This window comes from Pongo abelii, chromosome 8 (genome assembly GCF_028885655.2).
Source record: "Pongo abelii isolate AG06213 chromosome 8, NHGRI_mPonAbe1-v2.0_pri, whole genome shotgun sequence".
Taxonomy (NCBI): Eukaryota; Metazoa; Chordata; class Mammalia; order Primates; family Hominidae; genus Pongo; species Pongo abelii.
Genome location: NC_071993.2, coordinates 6173668 through 6190013, shown reverse-complemented (window position 1 = coordinate 6190013; position 16346 = coordinate 6173668).

Genomic DNA, 16346 nt, shown 5'->3' with positions numbered 1-16346 from the left:
GTCCCTCCAGGCCCCTCGATCTCATTCATTCAAAGCCACTCCTATATAAGCAAAAAGTTGAAAATAAATCTGCATAGGCGAGGTGCTGCAAAAAGGATGGCAAGGAGCACGGGGTTAAGCGTAAGATTAAGGAAACAGATGCCGCGATTAGGGGTACAGAAAAGAATGTCAATGCTATAAAGCCTCGGTCTTTAAAAACGACGTCGCTGACAGAAGTAGGGAGAGGAAGGGAAAGTGGGACTTCGGGTAAATATGATTTTTACATCTGTAATTGGGTGTCAAATAGAGTTCAAGCCGATACATCAAATAGTAGAGATTTAAGCCGACGTCTTAGTCCGAAGGAATATACCAAGAAAGTTACTATAATCCATTAAAATCCAGTGATTAAGAAAACGGGAAAAGGGGGAAAAAAGAAATATAGTGGAGAGACAAAAGACAATCTAAAGAAATAGAGGATTAAGGGCGTCATGGGATGGTATAATTCTGAGAGTAACCCAGAACAAAACTACAAAGCTTTCAAATAATCCACACATACATGCACACACACACACACACACACACACACACACACACACACAACACCACAGAAAATAAAAAAACCAATATAGGGAAATATTTTAAAAAGTTACAAAACAGAAAGCATAACCAAACTATATGACAGAACAAGACCAAATGTCTCACAAGAAGAAATATAGACCTAAGCTTACCTATTAAAAAACTACAACCTCGGATAGGAGCACAAACCATCATGCAACTCAATGTTGTATACAAGAAAGTGCTAAAGTTATTCTGAGTTTGAAAATACAAGATTGGAAAAAATATGCCAGGAATATGCAAAAAATATTTTAAAAATCAGGAATCACAAACCGCTTACTACAAAGTTGATTTCAGGGCAAAAAGCATTAAGTAAGATTAAGAAGGACATTTTATTATCTTGAGGAGCACAATTCACAATCAAGAAAAAAATAGGAAAAAAGGAAAATCTCTGCACCAAATCACATAATTTCATTATTCATAGCAAACACTGTAGGAGTGAATGAATAGACAGAAATAATTGGCACACTCCTTTGCCAGACTAAGAGTACAAAAAGTAAATGAGGATTGAGAAGACCTAAAAATACAATTCCTGTGATAGATCTAATATATCAAACACTGCCCCTAAATAGACATTACATCTTTTCCAGTGTCTAAGGAATATTCACAACAATTAGTCATATTTTAAACCACAGAAAAAAATCTTAACATAGTCCAATAAGTAGAATCATATGGGTAATATTATCTGCAGCAATTCAATAAAAGTAGAAATTAATGAAAAAACAGAAAATAAAACATGCCTACCCCTTGAAGATTTTTAAATGCTTAAATAACACTTGGACCAAAAAGGAAAACAAAATCAAAATAACATAATATCTAGAAAAGTATGAAAATGACATACTCATGGGATTTAGCTCAGATAGTACTAAGAGGAAAATTCATGGTTTTAAGTTTTTGTATCAGTTAAAAACTTGGAAAAAGCTAAATGAATTAAGCACTTGTGCAAGAAACTGGAAATAAAATAAAAATGTGAGAAGCATAAGGAAGTACTTGGTCAATAAAAGAAGCAGAAAGTAATAGTGTGTAGACAGAAAAAGGAAGAAGGGCAAAGATAGAAGGTGTCTAGACTGGGTCTTTCCCCACCCCCTGATCAAAGCACGGGTGGGTGTGCAAAAGCCCTGATTAGGAGGCCCAGAACTGCAGGACTTCCTCCAGGTTGAACCTGCTGTCTGCCTGTACTCCCTGATCTGCTTGGTGTCTCCACTCTGCAGTCTGAGACCACTCCTTCCTCCCTTTTTGGTTGAAAATTTGTGCATTTGTTCCCAAATCATTCCATCATACACACACAAGTAACTTTTTGGTTTACAGACCATAGATGCAATCACATCCATTGTTTAGGAATTTTCTAGATTAACTTCCAGGAGGAAAGCTGCCTTACTTCATTTCCTAGTACGTGAGCAGTCTCATGCTTGCCTCCGTTTCCTGTCAACAGTAATAAATATCATCTTTATTTTATGCACTGAGAATCCAAAGCTTAACCCAATGGGGGAGCAGAACCCAGGCCATGCAACTATCAGAAAGCACACACAAAACGGTGGAGCTTTTGAAGAGGGACAAGACAGACGTGCTGGAGCGCCCCCTCGAGGCTGCAGAGCAAACATAGGTAATGACACCTGCGTACACAAGTCGCGTGATCCGCTCCAGCTGTGCTCAGCGCCTGGCGGGAGGCTGGCAGGCAGCAGATGCTAGAATTCATCGGAAACTGGGAATTAGCAGGGCAGATGTTCCAGGAAGAAAGAAGATAAGGGTGGTGTTTGGGCTGGCAGGAAAGGCTGGGTGAAATGCTACAGTATGCAGCATGGATGGAACCGGGGGACCCCCGAAACAGGGAAAAGAAAGGGGTGCGGGCCCTGGAGGGTAGACAATCTAGTTAAGACAATTTGATCAGATTATAATTTGATCAAAAACAAGTATTCCCAAGGATTCTGTGTGTAGGGATGCTTTCGGTGCACCGTGGAGAATGATTTTCGTCTCCTTTTTTTTTTGTATTTTTTGTTTTGTTTTGTTTTGTTTTGTTTTGTTTTGTTTTGAGACGGAGTCTTGCTCTTGTCACCCAGGCTGGAGTGCAATGGTGTGATCCCAGCTCACTGCAACCTCCGCCTCCCGGGTTCAAGCGATTCTCCTGCCTCAGCTTCCTAAGTAGCTGGGATTACAGGTGCCCGCCACCATGCCCGGCTAATTTTTGTATTTTTAGTAGAGACGGGGTTTCACCATGTTGGCCAGGCTGGTCTCGAACTCCTAACCTCCGGTGATCCACCCACCTCGGCCTCCCAAAGTGCTGGGATTACAGGCGTGTATATCTCTGGACAGCTTCGTCCATTTCAGAAATCTTTCTTTCCTTCCTTCCCTTCCTTCCTTCCTTCCTTCCTTCCTTCCTTCCCTCCCTCTTTCTTTTTTCTTTCTTTCTCTTTCTTTCTTTCTTTCTTTCCTTCTTTCTCTTTCCTTCCTTCCTTCCTTCTCTCTCTCTCCCTCCCTCCCTCCCTCCCTCCCTCCCTCTCTCTCTCTCTCTCTTTCTTTCTTTCTTTCTTTCTTGAGACAGAGTCTCGCTCTTGTTGCCCAGGCTGGAGTGCAATGGTATGATCTGGGCTCACTGCAACCTCCACCTCCCGGGTTCAAGCAATTCTCCTGCCTCAACCTCCTGAGTAGGTGGGATTACAGACGCCTGCCACCACGCCCTGCTAATTTTTGTAGTTTAGGTAGGGATGATGTTTCACCATTTTGGCCAGGCTGGTCTCAAACTCCTGACTTCAAGTGATCCACCCGCCTTGGCCTCCCAAAGTGCTGGGATTACAGGTGTGAGCCACCATGCCTGGCCCATTTCACAAATTTTTTAAAGTTTTTTCACTTTTTTTGTCTTTCTAAGTCATTCTCTACAGTTATTCCTGCTCTGTAAGGTTTCTAATAGTAAAAATATAGGAACAAACTAGCGAACAATAACAACTTAGGGAAATTCAATTATGTCGAGAGACAAATAATTTACATGGAAGGATCCCATTTTTGTTTTAAAAATATATAAATATATACAAAGTATCTATAAGATATTTGCCAATATGGTTGGCTCCAGATAGGGATTATAAGGATTCTTTATTTAAATTTTTTTGCTTGTTTGCATTTTTCTATCTCTGAGTAATATGCTTGCATTGCTTTCGTAATAAAAATGATGAAAGAAGGCTGGGTGCGGTGGCTCACGTTTGTAATCCCAGCACTTTGGGAGGCCAGGGTGGGTGGATCACTTGATGCCAGGAGTTCAACACCGGCCTGGCCAACGTGGTGAAACTCCATCTCTACTAAAAATACAAAAATTAGCCAGGCATGGTGGTGGGCGCTTATAATCCCAGCTACTCAGGAGGCTCAGGCAGGAGACTTGCTCAAACCTGGGAGGCAGAGGTTGCATTAAGCTGAGATCTCACCACTGTACTCCAGCCTGGGCTACAGAGTGAGACCCTGTCTCAAAAGAGAGAAAAATAAAAATAAAAATATAATGAAGGAGATTATCAATTTTTAAAGTACATAGAATTTTCTGAAATTTTTTAAGTTTTAATTCATCTTCCACCTAATTGGTGTCTGTTCTGGTTGTTTGAAAATATTTTCACACATTTTTAAATTGCATTGATTAGTTAGTTGAAAACTAATCTTTTCAATAAGAAATTTACTTTTTTAAAAACATAACTTTTGTGTGCAATTTATGGCTTTCATATGGATATTTTTTACTTTGATATATTTTTGAGACAGGGTCTCACTCTGTCACCCAGGCTGGAGTGCAGTGGCATAATCACGGCTCACTGCAGCCCCGAACTCCCAGGCTCAAGCAATCCTCCCATCTCAGCTTCCCAAGTACCTGGGACTATAGGCATGCGCCACCATCCCCAGCTAGTTTTTTTGTATTTTTTGTAGAGATGGGGTTTTGCCGTATTGCCTAGGCTGTTCTCGAACTCCTGAGCCCAAGTCATCCACCCACATCAGCCTCCCAAAGTGCTGAGGTTACAGGCATAAGCCTGCACCTGGTCTCATGTGGATATTTTTTAAGTGCCAAGTTTACATATGCGCACAACCTAAAATGGTCAATAAAATGATAAACTGTTTTTATCCTTTCCCAGCTGGGAGGTTCCCACTCTTCAGTCAGTGAGGCCAAGAGCTTCATCTGTGAGTGATGCCTCCTTGGGGCACTGTTATCCTTTCCATTGCGCCCTTTAGTGCTATCCCCAGAGAACAGGGGCAGAACAGCAAACCTTGCTCCAACGCTTTGAACAGGAGTACAGCTTTGAGTGGCAACCTTAATGTGGTCCCCAACGTGTGATCAGGTTATCAAAGCCAGATCATTGGCTTACGTGGCATGATCGGGAAATGAGTTTATCTGTGATCTGAGGGTTTCGAGGGATTAGTAGCCCTTTCAAGTTACATCCTCCCCCTCCGCGGAGCAAAAGTGTTGCAAAGAGCAGTGACAACAGCTCAGCACAGAGGGAAAACATTCCTAGGAGAGTCGGGGAGAACTACTGCCAACCGTGTGCCAGGGGTTTTAATGTAAATCATCTCACGCATTCCCAGTGACTCAACAAGACCGGTGTTGTTATGCACATTTTTCAGAACAGGAAACTGATCCTCAGAGAGGTTAGGGAATTTGCTGAAGTCACACAACCAGTGACTGACTGAAGTGTGATGAGGACCCAGGTTTGCCTGACTGAGGTTAGTGTGCTTTTTAGTATCTTAAGCTGCCTCATAAGGGGAAGATGATTTAAATAATGAGCAGGACAGCAATGCTCCCACCAGGCGTATCTCTGGCACTGTACTGTTTAGTTCCCCCAGTCCCATCGGAAGTCTGCCATTCTTCCCACTCTGACAATAATGTCGTTTAACAAGCACTTCCTATGCACCAGGCTCTGGGAAGAGTGATTTCCATATTTTAGCCAATGTAATCCTCCTATAGGCTTTACATGGTAGCTGTGATCATCTCCATTTGGCAGCTTGAAGTTATTTCTCCAAGGTCATAAATACCTGGACCCAGAGTTCCCAGGTTCCAAAGCCGTCCTCTGAAATTCCACGCCTTGCTCTCCCAGGAAAACATGGGCAGAGCCCCAGCTCACTGTGACACACCGTCTCTATACAGGGAAACATATTTGCAAGTCTAAGATAGCATTTTTATTTCTAACAACACTCGGGTAAGACCTGGAAATTTGGGATGATTCCTTAAAATGTTTGAATTCCATCTTGGAATTTCTGAGTCTAGTTTCTTAGAAACTCATCCTAGATCTGTATCATAGTTTATTAATTAAGAATTCTATTTGGCTTTGACTATTACAGCCCAGGCTTAGCAAGCCCTTGAGTTTTAAAAGGGAAAAGTTGAGTTGGCACTGGTCTTTGTCATCTTAGATATCACCTGAAGCCACAGATGGATGAGAAACAGAAGTGCAGACTTGGTCTTTAATCAGAATACATGTCTGACTCTAGACTACAGGAAATGGCTGCCATATGCAGGCAAAGAAAAACAGGACAGGATAAGGCTCCCTGCGCTGAGCACCTCAGGCACCAGAATAGCACAGCCCTGCACAGTAAGAGGCTTACATAGATGAGCAAAGCCAACATTCCCTTGCTTGGACCAATAGAAATGGGATGTGCTCCTGGCTGCTTTTGTAATGCAGGAGAAGTAGAAGAGGCACTGATCTGGGGGATGAGGAATCACACTTTTGCAGGAAGCAGACTGTGACCGAGGTAAGTAAAGGAAAGAAACTGTAAGCATCTTTGCAGCTGCTGATGGAGTGAAATAAAGGCTAAAAGAACAGATTCTACACACATCCTCCCTGTGTCTAAGAACTTCTGCTACTCTGGACCAAGACCTCAGGATATTCCCTACCCACACCCCTATAAATGGCTTGCTTAGGAAGGAATTGACTCAGACATTTCCACAAAAAAAGAAAAAAGGTACCCAACACAGATCAACACAATGTTAGACCAAAAAAAAGGGGGAAAGTAAAATAGCCCCAGAAAGAGATTGTGATGGAACAGGCAAACACCTGGGCTGAGTATACAGTCATGGGTTTTGTTAATATAATAGAGCAGTAGCCTGTATAAACTAAGAGCTTAAAGCAGAGATCTAAGGGACAACATGGTGGGAAAAGGAGGTGAGACCTGGGCTGATTGCGCTCAGCAAATTAGAGCAAAGGCTGCTGTGAAAGTAGGACATCGGATAACAGACCCTGCCAAAAACATAAGAGGCCCAGAGGGAGAGATCAAGAAAAGATAGCAAACCTCAATGGACATGGACAGTCATAATTTCAGCAAACTTTCCAGGTGCACTGGGATGGGATACCTGAGAAAGGGAGGGCACTAGCTGGTGCGTGGTGTTAGGTGTTTGAGAAGTGCGGGAAAATGGTATTTTCTAAGGACCATGGGTTTCAACGGCTGTTGCTAGATTCCATTGATGTTCTACAAAAGGTAGCTGTAGTCCCAGCTACTCGGGGGGTTAAGGCAGGAGAATCGCTTGAAGCTGGGAGGCAGAGGCTGCAGTGAGGCAAGATCACACCTCTGCATTCCAGCCTGGGCAACAGAGCAGGACTCTGTCTCGAAAAAAAAAAAAAAAAAGGGTGTCAGAGACAACTGGGTGTGTCACTCGGTATGTGTGTCCCAGCACACCCCTGACCAGTGGATTCCAACATTTTTACGGATGTGGCAGCCTCCAGCATATTATTAAGAGTCCGCTCCCACTCTCTGCAGCTCATGTGTCTTATGGAGACTTCCAACAGGTTAGCTACTTCGTGCTCATCTGGCCTGGTTGGCAAAATATCCCCGTAATGTTCAGCAGAAGAGCTGGACCATCCAGTTCTCTTCCCCATTATTACAGAGGGCAGGAGAATTAACATAGGCCTAGGAAAAAACTGTGAATGTATATTGTCACCCCTTGCAGCTATTTCTGATTCTCCTTTATGGTTAAAAAATAAATAGCTGGGCATGGTGGCTCATGCCTATAATCCCAGCACTTTGGGAGGCCAAGGCGGGTGGATCACCTGAGGTCAGGAGTTCAAGACCAGCCTGACCAACGTGGTGAAACCCCATCTCTACTAAAAATAAAAAATTAGCAGGGCATGGTGGTGCATGCCTTAATCCCAGCTACTCGAGAGGCTGAGGTAGGAGAATCGCTTGAACCTGGGAGACAGGTTGTAGTGAGCCGAGATCACACCATTGCACTCCAGCCCAGGCAACGAGAGCAAAACTCTGTCTCATAAATAAATAAATAAATAAATAAACTTGGCCGAATCGTAATGCTGCACACAAGCTACCGGAGGCTGTGTTAATCTGCTCTGGTGGCTATGACTATGGCTTCTACTTCATAGACTTTGTGGTAGTCTACTGTTGTTCTCAGGATCTCTCTGGTGTCTTCCAAGGTCAGACTGTGAATTTAATGGAAATATGATGAGGACCGCCACCCCTGCATCCTTCAGATTGGTAGTCCACCATCTATGACCCATGGACCAAATCTGGCCCACTTCCTGTTTTTGTACCACCTTTGCTCTACGAACGGCTTTCACATTTTCACATAGTTGGTAAAAAATCAAAAGAATAATAATATTTTGTGATATGTGAAAACTGTATGAAACTCAAATGTTGGTGTCCGTAAGTAAAGTTTTATTCAATCTGAAAAATGTTCATTCATTCGCAGATTGTCTCTGGTTGCTTGAGTGCTGCTATGGCAAAGGCAAATGGTTGCAATGGAGTATGCATGACCACAAGGTCTCAAATGTTAAGCAAGTCTTGCTTTAGATCCTTAAGCATGGCACTCATCTTTGCCGTCCTTGCCAGCCCCTGGGCTGTGATATTGTCTTTGTTTGTTTGTTTGTGTTGAGATGGAGTCTCACTGTGTTGCCCAGGCTGGAGTGCAGTGGCACGATCTCAGTTCACTGCAACCTCCATCTCGCAGGTGCAAGCAATTCTCCTGCCTCAGCCTCCAGAGTAGCTGGGATTACAGGCATCCGCTACCACACCCAGCTAATTTTGTGTTTTTAGTAGAGACAGGGTTTCACCATGTTGACCAGGCTGGTCTCAAACTCCTGATCTAAGGTGATCCACCTGCCTCAGTCTCCCAAAGTGCTAGGATTACAGGCGTGAGCCACCACACCCGGCCTGTGATATTGTCTTTAATTTTCTATCTTGATTTTAGAAGAGGAAGCTTCAGCATCTCCCTTTTGGCTTTTCTCACTATGATGCCCTCACTCCACAGACCAAGGAACCGCCTTGGGGAGTGTGCCAGTTCTCAAGAATGTCAACCCCAATTGCATATTCAGAGACTGGGAAAATGGACCATGAGGTGGGTTCATGTAAACTGGACCTTGGCAAGGAATTCATTATTTTCTGCTCTCTACACCCACAGTCTAACCTCAGATCTCAAGATAACAATGTCAACACTAATTCTTCAAATGGTTGGTTATTTTCCTTTCCGTAGGATGTTTGCCCAAGTAAAGAGTCACAGGCCCATTTGGTGAATGACTGGGGAGTTGTTGTTATTATTATTGTTATTATTATTATTGAGATGGAGTCTCATTCTATCAACCAGGCTGGAGTGCAGTGGTACGATCTCGGCTCACTGCAACCTCCACCTCCTGGGTTCAAGTGATTCTCCTGCCTCAGCCTCCCAAGTAGCTGGGATTACAGGTGCCCACTACCAAACCTGGCTAATTTTTGTATTTTTAGTAGAGATGGCTTTTCACCATGTTGGCCAGGCTGGTCTCGAACACCTGACCTCAAGTAATTCACTCACAGCCTCCCAAAGTGCTGGGATTACAGACAGACATGAGCCACCGTGCCTGGCCGATGGGGAATTATTACACTGGATCCTTGCAATGGTGTTGCAGATTCCTTCTTCCTGGTGGGGAGGGTGGTCAATGGATTCTGGGACTGATCATAGCCTTAGAACTGAATACTGGGCAAAGGATCATGATTTTCTATGGGGATGACTCCCCAGCTCACAGGGGAGGGAAAGACCTGAGCTTGCTTTACATGAGCAAGTTCATTACAAAAATGCAAGCCGAAAATAGACAGCAGATGCATCCCAGCTTCACTGAGGAGTGGCCTTGAAAAATGACAGTGAGAGAAAATCCCTCCAATGGGCAGAGCATTGAGGGGTGGACCCAGCCATCCACTCCGTGTGGGAAGGAGATGTGGTTTAAGATACAAATAGACACCTATTTGTGAGTGGTATAGAAGACTTGGCTCTCTGGTTGGAGATTTGGGAAAGACTGGGTGTGGTAGCTTACATCTGTAATCCCGGCACTTTGGGAGGTCGAGGTGGGTGGATCACCTGAGGTCAGGAGTTTGAGACCAGCCTGGGCAACATGGTGAAACCCCATCTCAACTAAAAATGCAAAAATTAGCTGGGTGTGGTGGTGGGCCCCTGTAATCCCTGCTACTTTGAGGCTGAGGCGAGAGAATTGCTTAAACCCAGGAGGCGGAGGCTGCAGGTGAGCAGAGATCATGCCATTGCACTACAGAAACAAAAAAAAAAACAAAAAAAAAACAAAAACAGAGTGAGTGTGAAGCATGAAGGTCTTTGTATCTCATGACTTTGCTCCCAGGAAGCGTCCATCACAGAAGGTGCACTAACCAATCAAGCAGACAAAACAACAAAGCCAGCCCTGGTGACACCAGCCAGCCCTGTCATTCATTGGTCACCCAAGTGCTGGCATGGTGGGGCCATGAAAGACGTGGCAGGATAAGAAACAAAGAGGCTGTCCTGGAGCCCTGCAGCATGGACTCCCACTTCCCTAGGCTGATCACACCACAGCCTGCACCACGCAGAAGCTGCTGGCCCAAGCGTTGAAATAGTTGGGTAAAGGTGGCACTAAAATGTCAACTCAGAGGTGACAGTCTGTGATGGTGGTGCACCGTTCTCCAGAATGCAGTATACACTTTGAATCAAAAGCCTTTACGCTGCCAGCCCTGGTGGCTCACACCTGTAATCCCACCACTTTGGGAGGCTGAGGCGGGCAGATCACATGAGGTCAGGAGTTTGAGACCAGCCTGGCCAATGTCATGAAACCCTGTCTCCACTAAAAACACAAAAAATTAGCCAGGCATGCAGTGAGCCAAGATTGCGCCATTGTACTCTAACCTGGGTGACAGACCGAGACGCCATCTCAAAAAACAAACAAACAAACAAACAAAAAAAGCTTTATACGGTCTGACCCCCCCCAGTAGGAAGAACACATGGGTCTGGAAACCAAAGGGCATAAGTGGCCTTATCATCGCTCCCGAAGACCCAGCAGTGGACTTTGTGTTTCCTAGTCCTGCAACTCTGGGCTCTGCAGGGCTGGAGGTCCTGATCCCCAAGGAATCACACTTTTGCCAAGGGACACAAAAGTCTCAGTGGATTATGAGTTGCAGCTGCAACTTAGGCACCTCCAGCTTTTTGTATGACCCTGATCAGCAGATCAGGTGCACCTCAGCTCCTCAAGTCACTCCTTGTGCCATTTGTGATGCCAATTGGACTAGTGTATCCTTTCTGGCCTAAGAAGGACATGATGACCAGGGACACAGACCCCCAGGGATGAGGGCTGACCACCCCACCAGGTAAGCCACCAAGACCAGCAAAGATGGTGGCTGGGCCTGTGGCTCTCCGGGACACAGGGTGCAGGTGAAGATGAGCATCTGCTGTGGCTCAGGGGCAGCAGCGGCAGCAGGAGTTGTAGGTCTTCCTTTCAACCTCCCTCTCCTCACTTTCCCCAGAAGACAGGTCAGCAGCAAGCTGGAGGGCCTGTTTCTTGGTGTCCATGGAGAAGTCTATCCAAGCAGTGCTGAGATGGATGAAAGGGAACACAGAGGTGCCCAACCAGGCCCCCAACGAAGGACATAGCCAGCTGCTGGGAGCTAACAGCAGATAGACTTTAGCCAGAGTTGTATTCTGGTTGGCCTCAGCTGCAGAGAACTACCTCACCCACTTGGATACCCTTCTTCAGGGGATCCAAAATGACAGATAGTGTTGGGAGCAGACAGGGTCGGCCATGCCGGCGCACCCCAGGATGACTGACCCGCCAGGCACTCTGCAGCTCCCATGGCTGGCAAAGGTTGTGTGGCAGTTTGGCTTCTCCCACTGCCCAGTCCTGTTTCTTCCTTCCCCATCTTTTCACAGAGGTTGATCCCAATCAATATCCTGCAATCCCAAATCCATCTCCTTGTCTGCCTCCTGAGTGTCTAGACAGCACTGATGACTATGTATGCAACATGCTTCTACACACTTAGAAAACTCTCTGGACAAATGCACACCGAAAAACTGGTTCGTCTCAGGGGAGGGTAAGTGGGTAGGTAGCTTGGGACAGGGAGTAGAAGGGAATGTACTTTTTATTATTTTCCCCTTTTGGATCATATAAATTTTTGTACAATAAACATGTATTTCACTCAAAAACAAAAATTTAAAAAATCCAAAGAAAAGAAGGTCTAAATTATTAGTATAAGTTATTGTTTGATCTTGGTATAATGAGTGGGATAGAAGTTAAAAAAGAAGAAATGTTCAAAATGGAAAACAACAGGAGAGAAAGAGAAAAAGGAGAGATAAAAAGAGGAGGAAAAGTAACAGCAAAGCAGAGAAAAAACATTTTATGTGGTGGTTTGGAATGTTTGGATAGTGTGAAAAGCTTGCCTTTGGTGTCTTCCAATTTCCCCTCTCAGACCTCCTCCCTATCCTAACAAGCGCCACCTCTATCCTCCACAACCTTCCACCATGTTATCTCTTGCTGTCCCTTGGAAGCTCCAAGCACAGATCTCTTTGTTGTTGTTGTTGTTATTGTTTGAGATAGAGTCTTGCTCTGTTGCCCAGGCTGGAGTGCAATGGCACGATCTTGGCTCACTGCAAACTCCACCTCCCGGGTTCAAGTGATTCTCCTGCCTCAGCCTCCCGAGTAGCTGGAATTACAGATGCATACCACCACACCCAGCTAATATTTTGGATTTTTCGTAGAGACAGGGCTTCACTATGTTGGCCAGGCTGGTCTCGAACTCCTGACCTCAGGTGATCTGCCTGCCTCAGCCTCCCAAAGTGCTGGGATTACAGGTGTGAGCCACTGCACCCAGCCAGATTTCTTTTTTTTTCTTCTTTATTCTTCTAGTGTCCAGACTTTGATTATAATTCATCAATTAATTCATCGAGCAACTATTTATTAAATACTCAGGGTATATTTACAAGGGAAGAATTGTGGTATATATTCCAAAACACGATCATGTTGAGGTGTGCATGAATAACATGACCCTGATTAAATGTTAGCCAAGACGTTTGATTTAAACATTTAAAAAGAAAACTCCAAAGATAGAAGTGTTGGAAATACTTAGAAACTAATAGTGAGCTCACCTCTGTGCTGTCCCGGTGCACAGGTGGTGTGTCTTTACATTGCTCCTGGTGCTACAAAAACAGCTAGACGGCTATTGTCATTTTAACACCGTGTGTACAGATTCCAGCTGTCCAGGATTTCATCATCCCAGGTAGTCACATATTCACACCTGAGTGTATGCAACTCAGCTGTGTGCTGAATACTTTGTGCAAAAACATCCAAAGGGGACTGTGGGGTGGAGGGGACTGCGGGGTGGAGGAGACTGTGGGGTGGAGGGGACTGCGGGGTGGAGGGGACTGGGGGGTGAAGGGGACTGGGGGTGGAGGGGACTGTGGGGTGGAGGGGACTGTGGGGTGGAGGGGACTGTGGGGTGGAGGGGACTGCGGGGTGGAGGACTCCCAAGTGCACCAGGCAGGTGACTGGTGAATATGCTACAGCACTCGGAAATATACCAACATACCCCCCACACATATTTATTTTCAGGAAGGGCTACCCATTGCAATTTCACCCCCTTTTCTCCCAGAAGAATAGATCGTACACAGCTCAGTTGAAATGAAGTAGGTTCATCAGTTCTAACAAATGCACCACTCTGGTCAGGGTGTTGATAGTTGGGGCGCTGTGCATGTGTGAGGGCAGGAGGCACAGGGGAATTCTCTCTCCCTTCCACTCGAGTTTGCTGTGCATCTAAAACTGCTCTAAAAACAAAGTCTATTTTAAAAGAAACCTCACACTTGCAGTCCCCACAACTGCCTCCTGCTGCTGCCCCATACCCTCTGCTCCACTTTGAAGCATAGCTTCTCAGATGAGCTGTTGGTCCAGCACCTCTACAGCATCTCCACACAGGTGCTGATTGCCACAGCCAGAGCAGAGCTCTCAGCTCCTCATAATCCTAACCAGCTCCCTATCTTAGTAACTTCTCTTAGTAACTGGCAACATCTTTCACTGAGTACCCAAGCCAGAAATCTGAGTCATGTTGATTCTTCTCTTTTCCTCTCCACCAACCCTGCTGCATCCAATCAATCAAGTAAGTTCTGTGGGTTCCACTTTTAAAGTAGATTCCCTAAGTGGTCACTGCTTACCATCTCCACTGCTATGGCCTCAGACCTCACCACCGCCACTTCGGCTGACAAATGCAATGACCCCATCACTTCTCCTCTGCTCCCAACCTTCCCATAGTTTCCCATCAACTCAGAATACAATCCCAAACTCCCCACCTGGCCTACAAGTCCTTCACTGACGCAGCCCCTGCCTAGTTTTTCCACCTGCATCTCTGACCTGGGCCCCTGGCTCAAGCAGTCACGCCAGCCTGCTTGCTGTTCCTGGGACATCGAGTCATTCCTCCTCAGCGACGCTCTTCCCCCAAACAGCGACATGGTTTGTTCCATCACTGTATCCCGGCTCCATCCAATGGCTTTCCTCGACTTCGTCACCTGAATGAGCATCCTCTCCACCCCATCCCTGGCATGATTGACTTACCTGCATTGTTCTTCTTTGTGAGACTTACCATCCAGAGCATTACACCATATTTTCATCTGATTATTTGCTTCTTGTCTGTTCACCTCCTCAGAACTTGAGCAGTATTATAATAGCATGGATTTGGTCTGTCTTATTCTCACTATGATACAAGTACTTATGTACCTGGCACATAGTAGGTACTCAATAAATAGTAGTGGCAACAGAGCACGAAAAATGAGCTCGGCAGAAAATGAAGAATTCCATTATTTGTCTTAAAAAGGCAGACAAGCTGGGCACAGTTGCTCATGCCTGTAATCCCAACACTTTGGGAGGCTGAGGTGGTCCAATCCCTTGATCCCAGGAGTTTGAGAGTGGCCTGGGCAGCATGACGAAGCCCTGTCTCTACAAAAAATACAAAAATTAGCCAGGCAAGGTGGCATGAGCCTGTAATCCCAGCTACTCGGGAGGCTGACTGGGAGGATCACCTGTGCCCAGGAGTTAGAGGCTGCATTGAGATCATGCACTCCAGCCTGGGCGACACAGCAAGATACTGCTGTCTCAAAAAAAAAAAAAAAAAAAGGCAGATAAGTTACTAACATGGGAAAATATGGGTCGTAAAGGACAGAGTTGGCTTTTTCAGAAAAAGCCAGTTATTAGGTATCCAACAACAGATAAATGGATAAAGAAAATTTGGTATATATACACAACGGAATACTGTTCAGCCATAAAAAAGAATGAAACCCTGTAATTCTCAGCAATATGGATGGAACTGGAGGAATTATGAAAAATGAAATAAGCCAGGAACAGAAAGTTAAACACAGCATGTTCTCAGTCACATGTGGAAGCTAAAAAGTGTCAGTCTCACAAAAGTAGAAAGTAGACAGAGGATACTTGAGGCTGGGAAGGGAGAGGGGAAGGGAGTGATAGGGACAGATTTATTAAAGGATACAAAATTACAGCTAGACAGGAAGAATAAGTTCTAGTGTTCTGCACTACTATAGGATGACTACAGTTAACAATAATGCATTACATAGTTTCAAATAGCTAGAAGGAGGTGGGGCGGTGGCTCACACTTGTAATCCCAGCACTTTGGGAGGCCGAGGAGGGTAGATCACCTGAGGTCAGGGGTTTCAGACCAGCCTGGCCAACATGGTAAAACCCTGAGTCTACTAAAAATGCAAAAAATTAGCCGGGTGTGGTGGTGGGCACCTGTAATCCCAGCTACTTGGGAGACTGAGACAGGAGAATTGCTTAAACCCGGGAGGCAGAAGTTGCAGTGAGCTGAGACTGCACCGTTGCACTCCAGCCTGGGTGACAGAATGAGACTCCGTCTCAAAACAAAAACAAAAACAAAACCCCAAATAGCTAGAAGGAGGATACTGAATATTCCCAACACAAAGAAATGATGGATGTTTGAGATGATGGATGTGCTAATTATGCTGATCTGATCACTACACATCATATGTATCGAAACATCACTATGTACGCATGAATATGTACAGTTATTATTAGTCAGTTTTAAAGTAAAATTTTTAAAAAGAAAGAGAAAGAGAAAGAAAAAGACAAGTGAGAGAGCTAGAAATTCATCCCACACCCACCAGGGATGAAATTAGCCTAATCTCAACAGAGTTCAGTCTCTTCATCTAACAGACAAGGAACAGAATCTTTCATCGCATGTTGGGGAGGGGAAGAATGAGGTTACTCAAATAAAAAGTTTCGAACTTCTCAGAAAAATGAATTTCGTCAATTCGAGATACTGTTAATACCCCATCTGGCCATGATTGACGAAACAGACCTTTGGATTCCGTGAAACGAACCCCTTGCTAATGTCGCTTCTGGGTTCTTCAGACCTTCTTGGCAGGTGGCTGGCTTCTCTGTTCTAACTTAACTCTCCAGATGTCACATGAAAAAAGTATGCTTGTTATGAAATAATCCTCTGGCTTCATTACCCAGGAAGTCCCTGCTTTGTTTTTGGTCTTTGTTTTTATTTTC